This window comes from Protopterus annectens, chromosome 2.part1 (assembly GCF_019279795.1).
Source record: "Protopterus annectens isolate FY-2018-M chromosome 2.part1, PAN1.0, whole genome shotgun sequence".
Taxonomy (NCBI): Eukaryota; Metazoa; Chordata; order Ceratodontiformes; family Protopteridae; genus Protopterus; species Protopterus annectens.
In genome coordinates, this window is record NC_056729.1 from 1,863,623,504 (window position 1) to 1,863,641,113 (window position 17,610).

The following is a 17,610-nucleotide window of genomic DNA, read 5'->3' on the forward strand; positions in this document are numbered from 1 at the left end:
TTGGTGTAAAGAGAACTCAGACACTGCAGTCGTAATTGTCTGCAGCAACAACTAAAAAAAAAAGTTAAACTAAAGTGCGCAACAGTATTTTATAGGTATTTGTTGGCTGGGTGAAGGGTCGCTACGGGCTGCAAGTACATAGTCCCATGCTTTGTTGGAGCATGTTATGGTTGCTAAAAATGAATGGACATAACTGGGCTGGTATTTGTGAAGAGGCCTGTGACACGAGAGTCACGTAAATTAACTGTTCTTGAAAGGGTTGTAGTGATAGAAATATCACAGGATTAGAAGAAATACAGGTTTATGAAACAGGACGAAGGACGAATTGTGAACGGAAGTACTACATCTCTGTGGATAATGTCTTTCCATGTCAGGACTTTGGTATTACAGTGGACGACAACTTTTTTAGAGTAAAAATTGACTGCTGCATGTAATGTTGTATTGAGAGAAAGTGAATAAGAATTGCATTTTGTCTGCGCAACACTGTCTGGATGAAGTCAGTCCATGCAGTGGCCTCTGAATGATAGATATTTATCTTGATGGCCTTTTACTAAGCATTCTTGATAAAAACTGACCTGGAAGCATCAAACAGCACCCACAGTAGTGAATGGAATTTTAAAAAGGAAAGGGTAGAGGTACAACTGTATTTGACACTCACTCAGCAGATGTGCTGGGTATATTTATAAGGAGAAATGTACACAGCAGGCATAGCTAATTTGCTCAAATGAATGGGAGGAAACAAATGTGTGGTGACACACTGACTCCTCACTGTGGAAAACTGCAGTGTAACAGTACTGAGAAAAGTGGGTCTAGTTTATGATTGGGATTGTGGAGCTTTTACACACTCGTCTTCACAGAAAATGTGCTTTCTATGCACATGCAGTGCTTTACACAGAAGAAATTGCTAAGAGAATTATAGTACAGCAAAAATGAGACAATACACCACATCTCTGTTATAAGGTGCAGGTAATCACTGGCGACCGTACTGTATTTGGTAAATTAACACAGAATATGCATGTCCAATGTCCTGAGTTTGCTGTAATGCACTGTTTGGTAATCCTGCTGTGGACAATTTAACTTAAATTAAAATGGGGGTACAGCACTGAGCATTTTAGAAATCCTGAAACTAGCATGCATTTTAAGGGTCTATATTAAAATTACGAAACCTCACTTACGTGAGTACGGAAACGTCGACACATATATAGTGAACCGCGAAAACACTGAACAACCTGAAGCGTGAAATTCAAAATGTCGAATCGTCATAATTGGCCAACCCCACCACCCACTACATACTACCTATCCAAATAAAATAAATAATCCACACTTCCCCATATCTACACTTCACCCATATATCCCATACCCTAATCAAACAATCACTACACACAAATATATCTAACAATAAACAAACAATACCCAACTACAGGAAAAGTATAAATTAAGTATACATTCAGCTACACAACTATATTACTATACATACACTTAACATAACCCTACTTCTAACCCTAAAGTAAAAGTTGCATGTATTATTATGTATGCACTTACCTTAACACGCACCCTAACCCTAAGGTCCGTAACTATTGCACTCTTACGTTAGGGAGCTATACCGGATAAGGGCCAACAATGACGATTCGACATTTCAAATTTTGCAATTCAGGACGTTCAGTATTTTCGCGGTTCACTATATATGTGTCGACGTTTCCATATTCACGTAAGTGAGGTTTCACAATTTTAATATAGACCCGCATTTTAATACAGCTTAATTTAAGATTTTAATGTCCTAGAACTGTCCTGTTTTTTTTTTTTTTACACCATAGCAGTCAAAAATGTTTGGTACCTTCAGTCAACAGGAAGGCCTGAGAATGGGAGATCAAAAGGCTTGCAAAACAGTGCCTCCTGAAGTGCTACTGAGCATGGATGGAAATTTCATGACAGGCTGTGGTGCAGCTAAAAAAATGTCCCACTGTCAGAGCAAGACTGGAAGAGATAAGCAGCCCATTACTCAAGACTCCTGCTGGGAAATGTCAATCACAGCAGTAAGCAGCTCAAATTAACTACAGCTCTCTGACATCTGGGGAGGGGAGATGAATACAAGAACTACAAGTCAAGGAGAGATGAATAGAAGAACTACAAGTCAAGGATAACAAAAGACTTAAAATTAGCAAGTCTAAAAAGAAGCTGAAGTAAAAAAAAATGTTAAATCTGTTCTTTGGCATTTCAGGTAATTGTGGTATAATTAGCCACTGAAAAGCAACAATTGTTTTGTTAAAAGTTTGTGAATGAAGCAAAAGAGTGGATGCATGCTAAGTGAATACTGTGATAGCAACTGGGGAACAGGGACGCCTGCGTGATGTCATGGTTTTGAGACAGACACTGCATTGTGGGATAGCAGGAGGCTTAGACACCACTTCAAGATGCCAGACCCGATGTGGTAAGAGTATACAATTACGTATAAAAATTGTAAAAAAAAACTGTAAATGGTCCCAAAGTGCTGTTAACATATAGGAAATATCAAAACTTGATGAAATACACGTTTTTTTTCAGTCTGTGGGTGTGGTTCTCCTTTAAGAACAATTCAAAGTCAGTGGAAACAGGCGACTGGTATATTAAAGTAGTAATAGTATATGAGCATGCAGTACAGACAAAAGTATCTGAACGTTATACAAAGATGTAATAAAAAAATGCAGTAACATACATACAATAAGAAAAATATTCAAACATTATTTACAAACTGGTGTAATATAACCATATTTAAAACAGTAGGAAGAGTTAAAGAATCAGGCTTAATTGTTATGTGGAATGTATTACCACAGCAAGCATTTAATATATATTACAATTATATTAATGTCACATACCTCTCAATTGTGCAGATTTTTGCAGCATGTTCAGATTTTTTGCCTCCTATTTCTGGTCCATTTTTCATAAAATTGTGATTTTTTTGGCAAATTAGTGTCAAATCATTAAACAGTTAAGTTACAAAATAATGACATTTGAGTTTCAGACTTCATACCCTTCGGAAAATGGATGCTATTGCAAAACTTATTATTCTATCAACGTTCTAAGTTTGTAAGAGCAATTTTTAAAAATTGTCCCTATTTTTGGGCCTTTGTCACCCTTTTATTTACAGCTTTGCACAGATTTTTTGCTCTAAGAGAGAGGTATGATTAATATACATAGCCTAGTAACTACCTATGAACAGCTACATTAATATTTATCACAATATGTAAGAAAATACATTTTGTACAAATGCACTAGTACAATTTTAGAAGAACTAAGTCACAAGGTAAGGGGAGATGCACATTTGAAAGTTATGAGATTTCCTGGTTTCTGCATATTGACACTCAGAATATGCTCGCCTGACTATACAACAGCTGCTCAAATCTATAGATATTCACCCATTACTGGCTGTGGAATGAATGAAATAAAACCAGTTACTTGTAATTCTGACAGAATAATCTGAAGAGTTTAAATATACTCCTGTGCAGTGTGAAGTTCTCTCTCGTGTAACTGTTTTCAATTTTAAAACTTCCCAAATGACTCTCCAGTATAACATACATGCACATAATGACAAATAATTCATAGTGTCCTAGCAGTGGTACTGTAAATGGAAGAAAAACAAAGGCACTTACTCTAGCTCCTGTAAGTTATTCTTTGGACTCTTTAGGGCCTCAGACAGATGTTTTGCCCCTTCACTTCCAATTTTATTACCTGAGAGGCTGTGCAGAAATACAAAAAGACAGAGTTAGTCCCAGCATTGTTATTCCCAGCATTGTGAACACCACATCAGTCATTTGTTAAGTGCACATGGTGTTTCAGATTTATAGCATTGCCACTGAAGAAATGATAAACACTGGCATCTTTTGTTTTACAAAAAAACAGCTGCCATCCTGACTACCAGTTTCTGGTTATTGTGCCTGGTGGTACAGACAGTGACAAGGAACTGCTTAAACCTTAACATAGCATAGCCTGTTACCATGAAAACAATGTTCTAATATGACAGTGAGCATAATCTACAGTGTTCATCTTGCTTTGCAAAAGTAAAAGTTATGTACTCACCATAACTATTCATCTGTGTTGTCCATTTTCATTCCTCCTCAACTGATGGGTCCAGGATCTAGCTCAGCCGCATTCACTTAGACTTTCACAACAAACTCTCAAGGTCCCTCCTCTACCAATAATTCACTCCTCCCTTTACCCATAACTCCTCAGAACCTTGTAGTACCTCAGATCAAGTTTGCTGCCCCAAATGTAGAAAGACTAACCACAGCCAATAGGGAATGAAAGTCAATAGGACAGATAGGGGCTCAAACATGGAATGGTGGTTATTTATTCACTAAAGTCAATAGGACAGATAGGGGCTCAAACATGGAATGCTGGTTCTTTATTCACTAAAGTCAATAGGAAAGATAGGGGTTCAAACATGGAACGGTGGTTCTTTATTCACCATCAGGTCACTCCCAGAGGTAAAGGGAAGGGGAAGAAGAACAGAAAGTTGAGGAAGAATGAAAATAGGCAACACAGATGCATAGTTATGGTGAGCACGTAACTTTTATATCTGATGGTGTCTGTTTTCATTTATTCCTTAACTGATGGGACAGTCTCCCCAGCTACGTGAACCTTGGGCAGCCCTCATGGAAGGATATTTGGAGTATCGCAGAACCAAAGGCAAGCAGCCTTATTTTTGGAGATCAAATCCAATTTGTAATGAGCAATAAAGGTATGAGCAGTGGACCAAATGGCTGCAGCACAAATGTCATCAATGGAAGTTATCGACCATAAAGCAAAAGTAGCCATGGATTTAGTGGAGAGAGCTTTAGGATGTCCGGGCAAAGAAAGGCCTTACTGACTTTAAACAAATGAAGTGAAATGCAATGTTACCCACTTTGCTACAGTAATTTTGGAAAATGTTTTTCTCAACCTACTGGAGGCAAAGGAGACGAACAACTGATCTGTTTTTCTGAAGTATTTTGTTCTATGGAGATAAAAACAAGGCTATGTACAATCTCAGAGATGAAGCATGTATTCACATTTGTTAGAGAAGGTAGGGGAGAAAACAGGTAAACTGATGACAAGACTGATGTTGATCTCAGAGGTTACTTAGGGCAGAAAAAGTAATTAGTTCTTATCTTTATGGAAAACCAAATATGTGAATTTAAGTGTGTGCTCGGAGTTTAGACACACATTTTGCTGAGGTACTTACCACTAAAAAGAACATTTTTCAAGAAAGAAACTTGAGATCAAACTTAGCCAATGGCTCAAAAGGGGCCTAAGTTAAACCCTACAGTAACAGTGTTTGACTCCTAGGTGGAGTGGGGTCTTTAACTAGAGGTCTAAGGATAAAAGTGCCCTTAAGGAAAGCTTTGCATACTTTGGATGAAACTAGAGAAGAAGCATTGTTTCCAGTATGACAATTCAAGATGGCTGCTAACTGAACTTTGACGGTGGAAATACTAGCTCTTTCTGAAAAATTAGAGCTAGGAAATCCAGAACAGCAGGAATAGGTACAGTAAAAATATCCAGTTCTCTTTGATGGTCCCAACATGAAAATCTTTTCCATTCATTCTTGTTTAAAATTGTGGTGGCTTTCAGGGATAATAGCAAAATCTGGTGGACCAGGAAGGAAAGCCTGGGCTGTCTAACCACTAGTAAAATTATAGAAACTATGTGGTTATTTTGAAGAGTGCAATGTCTAGGTGTGTCATTGCTAATGGATAAGAGATTAGATCTGGACTAGGGTCCAGTACCCAAAGTGGACACAGCCGATGAGAACAAAGAAAGGGAAACCACACCTGACAAGGCTGAAAGGAGGAAGTGAGAATAACTTTGCTCTTCAACTGAAGTGATTTCTGTAGAAATCTGGGGATTAGAGGAATGGGAAATAGGTTTAAAGGAGACCAGAGGGTCAAACAAGGGCTAGAGCATCCATTGGTGACTCCCCAGAGGGTGCTCAGGGCAAAGAACCTGCTGCATTTCTTGTTGTCAGGAGAGGCAAACAGAATGCAGCAAGGTTGATCTCATCAATGGAAAATCCTCTCCACCACTAACTGATTGAGAGACCACTCATGAGGCATCAAAATGAGCCTGCTGAGATTGTCTACAAGCACACTGGACTTCCCCAGAATGTGCATTGCCAAAAGAAAGCAGACAGAAGAGATCATCCAATGCCACACTCTCACTGCTTCTCAACAAAGGGGAAAGGATTGGGTTTGCTGATGTACCAAACCACAGACATGTCTGTTTGGATCACAATCATCCCAGGAGGAAGGGGAATCCTGAAAGGCCAACAGTGCTAGGAGGACAGGCCACATCTCCAGAACATTGATATGCAAACTGATCTCTTCTGGAGACCACATGCCTTGGACCATCTGTCCCAACAAAACCCCATCCCACCCCAAACTGGGAGGCATCCATGTTCACTGTGGCCACCAGGGTGGAAATATAAAGGGGTATCCCTAACAAACTTCACTGGACTGTACCCACCAAAACAGGTAACTTCTGAAAACCTGAGTGAGTTTTTCTGGTGGGGAAAGAGGATGGAAGAATCTACCACTGAAAAGCTAGATTCCACTGAAGAACATGCATCTAGAAATGAGCCATCAGAACCAAACGTTATAGCACCTGTCATTGACCCCAAAGCCTGGAGGATCAGTTTACTGTGGAACAGGGATGTGAAAAAAATCTGTCTCACTTGCAGTCTTATAGACTGTACTCTGCTTGACCGAAAACAAGTTAGATGTCTGGTGGTATCCAGGTCAGCACTTATAAATTCCAAGACTTGGACTGGTTGTAGAGAAGATTTGGGATAACTGATTGTGATGCCTAAAGACTGACATAGTTTGTGCGAGTAGCTCCTGGCTTTTTCAAGGAGATACCTGGTTGGTGAGACAACAGGACAGCGATCTGAATGAGTAATGACTGGCTCCAATTGTCCCTTCATAGAAATGGTAGAATGGACCGAACCATGACCACCCAGAACTTGGAGTTTTTACAAACTGAGATTTGTGAGGCCTAGAATGGGTCACAGGTTCCCTGTCTCCTCTGGCACTAAAAAGAACCTCAAGTAGGTTTTGAATCCTCTCTGGTCTGGTGGAACCACTTGGATGACTCTCATCTAGCAGCTTTTGAATTTCTAAGACTGCTAACTCCAACTGACTGGGTGGAACGTTGGGAAGCCTTTTTTGTTTGGTTGGTGAGATTTGCAAAACAACAAACAAAATGAATAAAATAGCCTTCAGATATAATTTCTTGTACCTAAGTGCCTTTTATGATTGATGCCCAGGTTTCTTGGTGCAAAGACAAGTGCCCCCGACTGCCTCCAGAGAAGAGGAGTCAGCAACCCTTCAGCAGCATTAGAAAGGTTTATCTGAGAAGGTATCTCAAAACTCTTGATTATGCAGGCCTCCTCTGCTGCAAGGGTGGTATCATCCACCCTGTCTTTGGGAGAAGTTTTTGGAGCCACATCTTTTTACCTCCACGCTGATTCCTTGAAAAGGGACTCTGTGGGGCAGAAAAACATACTCCCACAGTCTTCCCATCTTGATCACTGTTGGAGAGCATTTCTTTCACTGATGAGCCAAACAAAGAAGTCTCAACAAAGGAAGCACTGATAAAGGAGGATTTGAAGGGCTCCACAAAATCATATAAGTGCATCCAGGCATATCTCCTTATGGTTATGCCTGAACCCGCCACCCATGAGGTACCTTTGGCTGTGTGAGAGCTTAACCTCCTGGAAGCATTAGAGATAGACTGAAGGGTGACCAGTTGTGAAAAATAACTCCTTGTGCTCCTCCACAGACATGGGCCCTGGATGAGATTTGCATATTTCTTTAATCAAATCTCTCTGCAATGTAGTGAAGCATGCCAAATAATTCAGTGACTGATGACCATAATTTGCTGAGGAGTAAACACACTTTCTAAATCTGTCTAATACCCTGGACTACTTGTTAGCTGGAATGGACAGAACAGCTCTGTTCTGCCAGCTCTGTTTTAGTGGCCATCACCACAACCATGGCATCAACAAAAACTCCCTTACTCCAGTGAGGCTCATCCTTAGGAGGGGCAAATAATTTGTTGGGGTGACAAGGAATGGGCTCTACAGTATCTGGTTCCAGTGAGATGCCAGATCTATAAGGTTATCAGCTGGTGGGGTAACCCAAGACATAGATGGGCTGGACCTGAAAGTTTCTAGGAACACTGATGACTGCTGGGAAGGGGATCGGAAGACCATCCACCTTTCTGAATAAAGGATGTCTAGAATGTCTCCAAAGAAGATGTCTTCTGCTGGAGACCTTTGGGACCCCTCACCTTTATCAAAGTCAGTGTCTTTGGTTAAATATTCCCTAAGAGAATCTATGTGCATCCTTTTGCACGACCTCTTCTGGGTGACCTTGACAGTAGAATGATATGGAGAGGTATCGGAAGATAGGGGAAGTTCCTGCAAAGGAACTGCATGGAAGCTAAAACAGGCTGGCTGTCCATGTGGGATAGGCTGATGAGGCTCAGAACTAAGAGCCGATGGAGGTTGAGGAGTTAATCTGAAGAAATAAGACTACACTGTATTCTTGGAAGACAGAAAGCTCTCTTTACACCTCAATGGCAGAAGGACTGGGAGAAGCCATAGCTGGCTGCACTGGAGACAAAGTTCCAGATGCTGCCGAGCCTCAACTCTGCCTGGGCTCATGCTGCAAGGGAGGAGTTGGACCCAAACTGTCCAGCACCGAAGCACTGAGGGGAAGTGATGGTTCCAAAAAACCTCAGAGGTGAACCAATCCTCCTGGATCTGGAGCCAAAGTTTCAACTCTGAGATTCGTTCTGCTCAAGGAAGATCAGGGCTAAATGAGTCAGGTACACGGTTGGAGTTGAAGACCCAGCTGTCTTCAGATCTGGCGCTTCGTCTCTCAGGATTCATGGATATGAGGGCTCTGAAATGGTCAGATGGATCACAGAAGGAGAAATAAGAAGGTAGAATGCAGGTTGAAGGCTCATGGATCCAATGGGAGACAGATCTGATAACAACCCCATCGGAATCTGAGCCTGAGAAGCTTCCTCATCATTCTATACAAATCTGCTTAGGAGAGGCTCAGGGTGGACTTTTACAGAGGACGATGTGGAAGGGGGATGCAACATGCTTTCTGGCATCTCCTGTAAAAAAGGTGCTCAAAGCCATGGGGAAATGACCTCCAAAGAGAAACAAGGACTCTGGATTTTAGGGGATTAAAGCATCCCCACAGTCGAATCTAAAGGAGTCAGATCTGATCTTTTTACAACAAAAGCAGGTTTTGGAGAATGAGTAGGAGACTGTTTTCTCTGCACCCTGGGCTTCGATGAAGATTTTTGTTTCTTGCTGAGGGTTTGAGCCCATGAAACAGATGCAGCAGAAGGTGGAAACAACTTTTAAGACCAGCTTATTGCAATGCTCACTCAAGAACACAGAGTTAAACCCAGAACAAATGGAGCATGGAGTTTCAAGGCGGGCCACTCCCTAGCAGTACACATGCTCCCTGTGAGTATAATTGGGTATCTTATGCCCACAGGAAATGCACTTTACAAAACCTGTAAGTTTTTCAGCCATGGTAGTGAGATAAAAACAGGAAGACAAAAAAAGGATTTTTTTTTAAAGAAAATTACAGAGTGTAAAAACACCAGCAATGGTAGAACTTCTTCTAAAACTTGAAGTTTCAAAACTTCAAAAGGCAGAGACCAGAAGATTGAAGTTCTGAAACTTTGAAAACAAAATAAAAAAGAAAATAAATATATTTTTTGCACCTGCTAAATAAATATACCAACTCTACAATCGCACTACTGTGAGGAAAATGATAAGCATACCATTCTACTATGTAAAGAGATCTCCATTCAGAACGTTTTAAGTTTCAAAGCTTCAGTCTTCTGGTCTTGGCCTTTTGAAGTTAAAAGTTTTGAAACTTCGAGCTTCTGAAGGGAATCCACAGTGGTATGTCAGAAATACCCTAAGAGCAGGAAGGAAAAAAGGGTGAAAGAAAGTAGTACCAACGATGGTAACCAAAAATACCCCAAAATAATGGGTAAGAAGGAGAAACAGAGAGCAACTAACACTAGAAACATGAAAATCTACAAAGGGAAGAAGGGTGAGAGAAAAACTGTGATAGTGAAGACAAAAGGTAATAAAAATAGTGAATTTCACTCACAAAAAACTCTACAGAAACACAGTATAAAGCTTTAAGGGGCATGATCCACATCTGAAGCAAAGCAGCAATAAAAGAGATCTGGGGTGGTACAGGGTTCTGAGGCATTATGGGTTGAGGGAGGAGCTTGAGAGTCGGATACAAAAGTCTAACTGAATGCAGCCGAGCTGGATCCAAGAACCCATCAGTTGAGGCATGAATGAAAATGACAACATCAGATTGTCTTTTGTGCACCACTTGGTTTGTTTACTATACTGCATTCTTTGGTTATGCAGGTGAACTCACTATGCACAAACATCCTTTCATCCAAGAACCCATCAGTTGAGGCATGAATGAAAATGACAACATCAGATTGTCTTTTGTGTACCACTTGGTTTGTTTACTATACTGCATTCTTTGGTTATGCAGGTGACCTCACTATGCACAAACATCCTTTATGAGGTGAAGATAAAGTTAATGCAGTAAATAATGTACAGAGACAACTATGCATAAAGATGTTGAAGGAATTAAATGTTTATGGCTTCTCTCATTACATTACTGCTGAGAAATCCTTACTTTACATCACCATTTTAGTGACTGCAACCTTCAGCCCCACTAAACGTGACTGGCCAGGTTAGAGAGTCTGTCACATTTACAACAGATTTCCAAGTAGGATATAATTATGGAAACTTGCGCATCAGAAGCCATGACAACACAGGGTTAACTTTTATAGACTTCATAGTAGTTGCTCAAAAATATAGTAATGTCAACTGTTTTGCATAAGGAGGAACGCAAGCTGCAATTTTCATGTTTATTCAAAAACAGCAAAAATCAGTTCAATTTTTGCAATACAGAAAAAAACAATGACTAAAACTTACAGAAATTCTAGGAAAGTAAAGCAGAGAATTATAAAGACAACAGAACCGAAGTTGACTAAAGGCTGAAGAGAGAGGTACCAAGACAGAATGTTGTCATAAAATATAGAAGTTCACAATTATAGAAAGGATAAGACAGAATGACTACTGCAATGTTGCCTCTTACAGCACCATTCACTGATGGAATTGGCCACATTCAATGCCAACACTAAACCTCTCAAATGTATCATCATAATTCCTAGAACACTCTTTATTTTGGGACAAAAATAACATAACACCATGAAATCCTGACTGGCCCCTTTAAATGACGATTGACTTTTTACTTTAATTTAGACTTGCTGTCAGTTTAGCAGACATCATCATACATGAACATACCCACTGGTGTCATCTAAATGACTGACTGTGAAGTCTACGTACACAGCTAAGGAGATGACACACAGCAATGTGCATGCACGTTTACAGCCATATGTGCAAGGCAGGAATAAAACAATGAGCCACAAAACAATGAATGCGCACATTTACAGCCATATGTGCAAGGCAGGAATACAAGGAAAGTAGTACAAGTAAGGAACATGATAAAACAATGAGCCACAAAACAATGAATACGCACATTTACAGCCATATGTGCAAGGCAGGAATACAAGGAAAGTAGTACAAGTAAGGAACATGATAAAACAATGACCACAAAACAATGAATATGCACATTTACAGCCATATGTGCAAAACAGGATGTGACGCCCATGCATTGGCCCACTAATCAAGGAGCCTCAGTCTTAACAACTAACACCAGTAAGGGATGTGCACATTGGGAGGATAACAAGTACACACACAGTAAAGTACAATTTCCCTTAAGAGCATACAGAGACCAGTCAGTCTGGGGCTGGTTTCCCCCTCTCTCTCCAGATCCCCAATAAGACTCCCACTGGCACAGCTATAGGGTTAAGATCTCAGCTGAGTGGTCAAGCCAAAACCACCAGCACCCTCTCGGTCTAGCTAGTGCTTCGTGTCCCTGCCCAAGTAGCTGACACACACACACACTGAGATTTGATTTATATACAAACTTTAAAAAGTGCCCTAGCTAAACACATCATGCAGTGCCAAGACCATAAATTTACTTTTAAGATTTTGCAGATAAGTACTTATAATGAAAGAAGAGGGGACAACTTTAACAACTTAGAGGGCATAGAGCTTAGATGGATATTGAGACTGAGGGCACAGTATTCACCAGGTCTCAATGCATACGTCAGCATCAGGTCATGCTTAAAGAAACGTACGTATAAATAGAGTAGTGAGTAACTTTAACATTAGTAGAGAGGAATGGGACTCACTGAACTCTCTAGTTAGTAACCTTGATGTAACCATCAAGCCTGTAGATAAGGGAGGAGGCCTTGTGCCCTTGAGGCCCACCCCCTCTCCCCCTTCCTGTTTTTTCCCAAAATTCTCTGGCAAGATAAATGCAAGGGGTTGATTATTAAGTAGTGAGCACTAAGAGGTTTAGTTATAGTAGGTGAGACTTGATATATTTACATGCGTCTATATTAGTTTGTATTGGCATTATTGTGACAGCCATGCATGTTTTGTTATTAATTTTTTAAGGTTTACATTTATCATATGAATGTGCCTCCAATGATAGTTGTATAAGACCTGATGATTCTATGAATTTTACATAAAGCCTCTTGGCTTTATATGTTTTGGTTTGATCAAGCTTATATGAGGTCATATGCTATACAATGTATATGTATTTTTAACTTTTCTATATTCTCATGTCCATTCCATGAGTATTAGGTTAGGTTTTGGTTTTAAATGATGCATTTGACCATACGTTTGTTTGCATACTTTTTATCTAGTTGGTTTATTAAGGCAATTCATGCCATATATATATATATATATATATATATATATATATATGTCTTTTTAACTAAACAGTCAGTGTTCTGTATATACAAATCTATATATTTGCATACCTTTAGCTATTTTAGCTAATGGTTAGTATGTTCATATATATTGTTATGTATATGCTGCTAGATTTAAGAACATTAACGCATAGTTGGCTTTCTCAGGTTGGTCATCTGACCAATTAACTACTTGAATTGCTGATTGGCAATCTTCTCTTGCAATTGTGAATGATGAGATGATTAATTGATATATTACCACTAGTATAAAAGGCACTAAGGAAATGTGTTTAAATAGATCTGAAGAAGCGTGTTTTGCCACACGCGAAAGCGCTCATCTCCTTTTTGTGAACAATAACATTTTTGGATTTTATCGTGGTGTTTTGCCTCTCATCTGCTTACTTGACACACACACTGAGATTTGATTTATATACAAACACACAGACACTCCTGGGTATGTCTGGCACAGGTTCACTAGCTATGTCCCCTTCTGCCCAGACTATAAGGTAGTACCAACAGACAACAACCACTACTATCAGCTATTACAAAGACACTTACTAAAGGCTGTCCAATTCTACTGTGCAATGTTATTATTATCCAATTGGTAAGTGTGACTGATTAAGGAGTGGCTTGTACAGTATCACCAAATACATGTTAGTACCCTAAGAGCTTACATTATCTCTACACAAAACAGCCACACTTAAAAGGTTTAAATATACTTAATAGATAATAAAAACTTAATACTCATTAATTCAACACAGAGACAGGAGAGAGTTCAGAAATCAAAGGAAATACTTTAAAACAACATTGTAGGACATCACATGAATATAGAAAACATCTACAGTAATCTGGCTGTATTCATATCTATCTCTAAGAGAAATACTAAGACCCGTCTTACTTACAGAGCAAAGCAAGTGGTGGTGAGTTGTCAGATTCAGAACAAAATACACTCTCTGAAATAGTTCTTAAAATGATAATACACATTACTGCTGAATCATTTCAGATTATATGATTCTTCATAGGTTCATACTAGGCTATCTGCCCTAGGGCATTTATAAGCCTAGCCAGAGTATGTTTGGCTTTCGCCACCCATTTTAAATGAATTTTGCTATGCCCTTTTTCGAGGTTAGTATACTGTGCCTCTGTCCAACAGTGACACAGAAGTGATACCCGGGGTAAACCTATGATCTCCCATCCACTCATCAAGATTCCTCTTGAAGAGAGTCAATGAGGGACTCTGCCTAACCTGGACTGGGATTTTATTCCAGAGTGAAAGGAGCCTCTGGGTTATGAATCTGTCCCTCCAGCATGCCCTAATTATTTCAGTGCTGAGGTTCAAGTCTCTCGAGCTTGTAGCTCGATGGGATTTGGATTTTTTGAGGTGTGGCATGTCCCTTAATTCCGGGTTGGACATGGCTTTATACGTCAGGCACAGCCGCCTCTGAGCAGGCGGTATGCCACTGAGTACAGCTGGAGTTTCTTTAACCGGGCAGCATATGGCATCTGTTTGAGCCCTTTGATCCTCTTGGTGAAATACTTTTGGGGTCTTTCCAGTTGCTGCAGGTGTTTGGTAAGGTACATCCCAAAAGGGGTATTGTACTCAATTATGGGCCTGATGAGGGATGAGTAAAGAGGCATGATGACCTCCCCTAATCTAGATGTGAATCCCTTCATGATTAGGTGGGCTATATAAAATGTTTTTCTAACCACTTTGGCCACGTGGTTGTCAAATGAGCGATTGCTATCAACTTGGGTCCCCAGGTCCCTAATTACTTCTTCTGTACTTAATGGATTACCACCTATGTGGTAATTTGTGGGCACTTTGTTTTTGCCAAAGCGGATGACTATACACTTTTTGGCGTTTAGCTTGATGCCATGGCTCTGGCACCAGTTGTCTGTTTCTATGAGGCCCTTTTGGAGGATGCTTGTGTCAGCTGGAGAGTCGATTATGGCGCCCAGTTTGCAGTCATACGTGAAATTGGTCAGCCACAGTCGTTCTGTGTTGGCCTGTACCTCAGAGAAATATATACCGAACAAGAGAGGTCCCAGGACTGAGCCTTGTGGGATGCCACTTGTAACTGGTTTGGAGTCTGACATGGCTCCAGCAATTCTAACCATGTGGGTTCTGTCCTTGAGCCAGTTTGCAACCCATCTAGTGAAATAGGGGTTTATATTTAAGCTGGTGAGCTTATCTATAATGCCCGAGTGGGGTATTGTATCGAAGGCTTTTGCGAGGTCCAGGTAGGCTGTGTGGACCACCTTCCCCTCGTCAATGGCCTTGGTGACTGTTTCAAAGAAGTCAACCAGGTTTAAGAGGCAGGATCTGCCCTTAAAGCCGAATTGGGTAGGATCCAGTGTCTGTAGATCCCCAATATCTTTATTTATGAGGTCCATGATGATCCTTTCCATAGCTTTGCAGACCAAGCTGGTCAGGTTTATGGGGCGATAGTTTACAGGGTCCGTTCAGGCACCACCTTTGTGGAGAGGGACCACTGTTGCTGTACGCCACTCTTTGGGTGCATATCCTGTAGTAAGGCTGAGTTTGAACAGTAGTTTTATGTTTGGGTTTAGCTCTTCTTGGAGTTCATGTAGGACACAGCCCGGCACACCGTCTGGTCCCATTGATGCTGTGTTTTTTGCTTTGGAGAGGGCGGCTCTTACCTGAGCATCTGAGATGTCAGGGGGGGCAGCACTCTGCTGGGATAGATAGTTGCCTTTTTGGTGGGGAGGGGTGAGAAGTTTGCGCTGAACCTGTCAGCTAGGATGTTGGCAATGTCTGTGGTTTCAGTGTATTTTTTGTCATTTTGGACTAATTCTGAGCATATCTGGGAATTCCCACCCAGGTTCCTAACATAACTAAAGAAATCCTTGTGATTATCCTTAGTGTCCTGTGCAATTTTTCTCTCGAAGCTGGCCTTAGACGATTTTATGAGTGCCCTTAGTTTTTTGCTATTACTGATCAGGAGTACCTTCCCTTTTTGGGATTTTGCTCTATCATGTAGTAGCTTCCTCCTTCTATTGTACAGTTTGTTTATGGATGGGGTCCACCAGACAGGACGTCTGCCTTTGGAGGATTGGGTCTTGGTTTTATTTGGGATTGCATGATCCATGCATTCCTGAAGGTGTTCATAGAATGCATTTATAAAGGATTCTGCGGTCTGGGCCATATTTTCCACAGGCCCGGGGGCTTTGAAGGATTCCACCTCTGCCTTCCCTTTTTGGGATTTTGCTCTATCATGTAGTAGCTTCCTCCTTCTATTGTATAGTTTGTTTATGGCTGGGGTCTACCAGACAGGACGTCTGCCTTTGGAGGATTGGGTCTTGGTTTTATTTGGGATTGCATGATCCATGTATTCCTGAAGGTATTCATAGAATGCTTTTATAAAGGATTCTGCGGTGTGGGCCATATTTTCCACAGGCCCGGGAGCTTTGAAGAATTCCACCTCGGTGTTGAGGAGTGTGAAATTTGCTTTAGAGAAGTTCTTCACTGTGGTTTTCTGGGCAGGGGGTGGGGTCGGGATGTGAATATCCAGTGAGATCAGTTTATGGTCTGATCTTTCCAGTGAGGGATACACTTCTGGTCTGCAGCATAGAGTCCCCATGTTGGTGATGATCAGGTCCAGTATGTTTTCCCCTCTTGTTCCATAGCATTTCAGTTTATGAATTCTAGGAACCTTTGGGCTAGGGTGTTGGAGCTCGAGTAATGCTCCCAGTCTATGTTTGGGTAGTTGAAGTCACCCAATATAATGGTGTTTGGAGAGACCTTCATATTTTCCAGTGTTCTCAGGAAGGCCGAGTGGGGTTCCTGGGTTTGGGAGGGTGGTCTGTAGCAGGCTATAAACTGGAAGGCAGTTTTACCCACTGTTAGTTGCACATGGATAGTCTCTGATGCTTCGTGCTTTGACACCAACCTGGAGGTGTGGGTATCTTTGATGAATGTTGATACTCCCCCTCCTTTTGTGGTTCAGTCCAAGTTTTGGGGCCGAAAAGCATGGTATAAGGTATAACCTGGTAGTGCTGGGGTGCTCTCGGGAGCCCTGAACCAGGTTTCTGTTATTGCACAGATATCGATGTTCTCCATGCTAAGAAGAGTTTCGAGTGCGTGCATCTTGAGGTTCAGACTTCTGGTGCTGAATAGCATTACTCTTAGTTTCTTATCCCTTGTGATACCTATGGAGGTGGGTTTGTCTTTTGAGCCTTGCCTAAAAAAGGCACTATGGGGGTAGCAAGAGCCTTTGCCAATATCTGAAAGCCCAGGGGTGACAGGTGCAAGCTGTCCCTAGCAAAGCATCGTGGCTTGTCGAGCATATCATCCCAGGCTGACAGGCATTGGATCCCCTTTGAATGACACCAATACTTAAGCCAATTGTTGAAATTGATCATCTTGTCTTCATACTGTGGCATCATTCTTGGTGAGGGTAAGATGCTACTCAAAGTCAGGGTCATACCGGCCTGGGCTACATGCTCAGAGAGCTCCTCTATGTCTCTTTTCATGTAGTCCAGGGAGGTACATCTCAGGTCATTCACACCAGAATGGACAATGACTGAGTCATATTTGTACTTGCCTTGGAGTGACCTGAGTGCTTGCGTTATGTGGCGGATCCTAGCGCCCGATAGGCTGCTCACCGGATTCTACAAATACATATGGAAAGGAAGGGAAGGAGTGGAAAGAATGGCCCAGGAATCGGAGAGTATCAACAGGTACTG

The 17,610-nt window shown here is 41.1% G+C and overlaps 1 long non-coding RNA gene across 1 annotated transcript in view; it reads right to left on the reverse strand.

Moving 5' to 3' along the window:
* Window positions 1-3,633: 3,633 nt before the first annotated feature.
* LOC122794666 overlaps window positions 3,634-17,610 on the reverse strand; it is a 223,421-nt gene continuing 209,444 nt past the window's right edge. The window contains exon 3 of the long non-coding RNA XR_006363669.1: window positions 3,634-3,713. This is a non-coding gene — a long non-coding RNA (uncharacterized LOC122794666). The remainder of the gene's footprint in view (window positions 3,714-17,610) is intronic.